The 4266-nt window shown below is 38.8% G+C and overlaps 1 long non-coding RNA gene across 1 annotated transcript; it reads left to right on the plus strand.

Moving 5' to 3' along the window:
- Positions 1-3509: 3509 nt before the first annotated feature.
- LOC109173932 lies at positions 3510-3798 on the plus strand. Its single transcript, XR_002052981.1, has 2 exons — positions 3510-3657; positions 3716-3798. It is a non-coding gene; the product is annotated as an uncharacterized LOC109173932 (long non-coding RNA).
- Positions 3799-4266: the final 468 nt, after the last annotated feature.

The following is a 4266-nucleotide window of genomic DNA, read 5'->3' on the forward strand; positions in this document are numbered from 1 at the left end:
ATTGCAAATTGTAAACAGAAAAAATGATACAAAATTTGTTAATTTACCCAAGGAGATATTTCACTGAGTATTGGAAATTTTCCTTTGTTTATTTCTCATCTTCAATGAAGGAGAGTACCTAATACACTAAATACTAAAGAAAAAACCTAAAAACTTTTATAATTCTTTAGACCTTTAGGTAGCAAGAGTGAACAGACATATAAAGTGGTGACCTTCAATGAACAATCATAATCACATTAAAGAAGAGACCTAAACTGGGATAGAGAACAGTTCTCAAATATTAAAACTCACCAAATTTCTTTATCATTTGAGCGACCTCCTCTGCCCCTTGTCTCTTCCCGGGTTTCTCAGCAACAAGAGAGGGTTTCCCAGCCACAGGTCCAGCCCACTGGGCCTGAACTTTTTGGCATGGGCAGTTAACTCATGAACCACCTCCATGCCAGCCCATAAAAAAATAAAAATAAATAACACATAGCTCTTAGAAATCCCCTGAGTAATATGTTACATAGTTAAGAAAACCTGAACACTGCAACATAATAACTAGAGCTCTTTGTGATATCATTGGTTATGGTTCAGCTTTAAAGAATTTATAATATTGGTATTCTTTTCACGTGAAAATTTGTGGTGTGAATTGAGATTGCAAATAGTAAACAGAAAAAATGATACAAAATCTGTTAATTTACCCAAGGAGATATTTCACTGAGTATTGGAAATTTAACCTTTGTTCATTTCTCATCTTCAATGAAGCAGAGTACCTAATACAATAAATACTAAATAAAAAACCTAAAAACTATTATAATTGTTTAGACCTTTAGGTAGCAAGAGTGAACAGACATATAAAGTGGTGACCTTCAATGAACAATCATAATCACATTAAAGAAGAGACCTAAACTGAGACAGAGAACAGTTCTCAAATATTAAAACTCACCATATTTCTTTATCATTTGAGCGATCTCCTCTGCCCCTTGTCTCTTCCCGGGTTTCTCAGCCATCTCCTCTGCCCCTTGTCTCTTCCCGGGTTTCTCAGCAACAAGAGAGGGTTTCCCAGCCATAGGTCCAGCCCACTGGGGCCTGAACTTTTTGGCATGGGCAGTTAACTCATGAACCACCTCCATGCCAGCCCATAAAAAAATAAAAATAAATAACACATAGCACTTAGAAATCTCCTGAGTAATATGTTACATAGTTAAGATAACCTGAACACTGCAACATAATAACTAGATCTCTTTGTGATATCGTTGGTTATGGTTCAGCTTTAAAGAATTTATAATATTGGTATTCTTTTCACATGAAAATTTGTGGTGTGAATTGAGATTGCAAATAGTAAACAGAAAAAATGATACAAAATCTGTTAATTTACCCAAGGAGATTTTTCACTGAGTATTGGAAATTTTCCTTTGTTCATTTCTCATCTTCAATGAAGCAGAGTACCTAATACACTAAATACTAAAGAAAAAACCTAAAAACTATTATAATTCTTTAGAATTTTAGGTAGCCAGAGTGAACAGACATATAAAGTGGTGACCTTCAATGAACAATCATAATCACATTAAAGAGGAGACCTAAACTGAGACAGTGAACAGTTCTCAAATATTAAAACTCACCATATTTCTTTATCATTTGAGCGATCTCCTCTGCACCTTGTCTCTTCCCGGGTTTCTCAGCATCTCCTCTGCCCCTTGTCTCTTCCCGGGTTTCTCAGCAACAAGAGAGGGTTTCCCAGCCACAGGTCCAGCCCACTGGGCCTGAACTTTTTGGCATGGGCAGTTAACTCATGAACCACCTCCATGCCAGCCCATAAAAAAATAAATAAATAACACATAGCTCTTAGAAATCTCCTGAGTAATATGTTACATAGTTAAGAAAACTGAACACTGCAACATAATAACTAGAGCTCTTTGTGATATCATTGGTTATGGTTCAGCTTTAAAGAATTTATAATATTGGTATTCTTTTTCACGTGAAAATTTGTGGTGTGAATTGAGATTGCAAATAGTAAACAGAAAAAAATGATACAAAATCTGTTAATTTACCCAAGGAGATATTTCACTGAGTATTGGAAATTTTCCTTTGTTCATTTCTCATCTTCAATGAAGCAGAGTACCTAATACACTAAATACTAAAGAAAAAACCTAAAAACTATTATAATTCTTTAGACCTTTAGGTAGCAAGAGTGAACAGACATATAAAGTGATGACCTTCAATGAACAATCATAATCACATTAAAGAGGAGACCTAAACTGAGATAGAGAACAGTTCTCAAATATTAAAACTCACCATATTTCTTTATCATTGAGCGATCTCCTCTGCACCTTGTCTCTTCCCGGGTTTCTCAGCCATCTCCTCTGCCCCTTGTCTCTTCCGGTTTCTCAGCAACAAGAGAGGTTTCCCAGCCACAGGTCCAGCCCACTGGGGCCTGAACTTTTTGGCATGGGCAGTTAACTCATGAACCACCTCCATGCCAGCCCATAAAAAAATAAAAATAAGAGTAAAAGACATTTTTGGTCCTAGACTTATAGTGGCACGGACAATTTTAGTCCTTTTTAAAAAAATCAGACAATTTGTGGACACTCTTATTATGACGAGGACAATTTTGGTCCTCCGTCTAAATTTCCGTTAGATGGCATGTTAAATAGGGGGTAATTTCGTCTTATCAAGTGTCCTTCATTCTTTCCCTTTTTATTCCCTTTTTATTCCCGAGCGTAAGAGTCAATTCTTCGTCGGAGCATAATTGTTTGATTCATAACGATGGCCTCGAAGCTTCTAGCCGCCGTTTTCCGCCGCTCGTTTGATAAACCCTACGCCATTCTCCGTCCTTTTTCGACCTCTGCTGCTGCGGCGGCGGAGTAGAGCCCTATGAGGAAGAAACAGCTGGAGTCACCATGAAAGGAGTGAAGATCTCCGGAAGACCTCTCTACCTGGATATGCAGGTCACTTCTCCGGTGGATCCGCGTGTGCTTGACGCCATGCTCCCTTATTATCTCTCGCGATTCGGGAACCCTCACTCTCGGACTCACCTCTACGGCTGGGAATCGGACCAGGCCGTCGAGACCCCGGGCGCAAGTTGCGACCCTAATTAACCTTCTCCGAAGGAGATTATCTTCACTTCCGTCATCTGCAGCAAGAGGGCTTCGATGTTACTTACCTTCCCGTTGAACCCGACGGGCTTATTAACCTAGACAAGCTCAGGGCGGCGATTCGGCCCGACACAGGCCTGGTTCGGTCATGATGGTGAATAATGAGATTGGGGTTATTCAACCCGTTGAGGAAATCGGAAAAATTTGCAAAGAATTCAATGTGCCTTTCCATACCGATGCGGCCAAGCTTTAGGGAAGATTCCAATCGAGATTGATAGAGCGGTGGGGCTTACTGTGCACTAAGTCGAGAAATTGAGGGAAATGAGCCCCCTTTATGAGATGGTTAAGGAGGGTATTGACATTAAGAGTATCGAATGGACACAACACTGAATGGTTGCATTCTTTGGGCATTTTCTGCTACTAACAATGATTAACCAGAGATGAACACGCTAGGTGAGGTTGCAGATCAGGCATAGAGACTGCAAGCAATCAAGGTTTTGTCCAAGAATGCGCCCATTACATGCTTCTTTATGTTTTGTTCTGCAGGATAAATATTGCAAGTGAATTGGTATTTATATATGTTGAGATTGTATGTCTCTGATATTTGTACCCTCTCCCTTGCCATACAGATGGAAAAGCATACATTGGCAGTCCCATAATTCAGCTGTGTTGATATTGATTGATGTTTTAAGATTTTGGGTGTGCAGATTTTGGTATGTATTTGCTAATTTATATATTGGTTAGCAATTTTCTTGCCCACATTCACAAACTTGAATCGAAATCCATTCACCATTCACCAGGATTGCTTCTTCAATCTGCCTCTTCGCTCGTCAATCTCGAATGAAGAACAGAACCACATTGCCGTATTAAAATGGAGGACGTAAGCTGAAAAGACGAATGTACCCCCTATCTAACGGGCCATCTAACAGAAATTTAGACGGAGGACCAAAATTGTCCTCGTCATAATAAGAGTGTCCACAAATTGTCTGATTTTTTTAAAAAGGACTAAAATTGTCCGTGCCACTATAAGTCTAGGACCAAAAATGTCTTTTACTCTAAAAATAAATAACACATAGCTCTTAGAAGTTTCCTGAGTAATATGTTACATAGTTAAGAAACCTGAACACTGCAACATAATAACTAGATCTCTTTGTGATATCATTGGTTATGGTTCAGCTTTAAAGAATTT

This window comes from Ipomoea nil, unplaced genomic scaffold (assembly GCF_001879475.1).
Source record: "Ipomoea nil cultivar Tokyo-kokei standard unplaced genomic scaffold, Asagao_1.1 scaffold0501, whole genome shotgun sequence".
Classification (NCBI taxonomy): Eukaryota; Viridiplantae; Streptophyta; class Magnoliopsida; order Solanales; family Convolvulaceae; genus Ipomoea; species Ipomoea nil.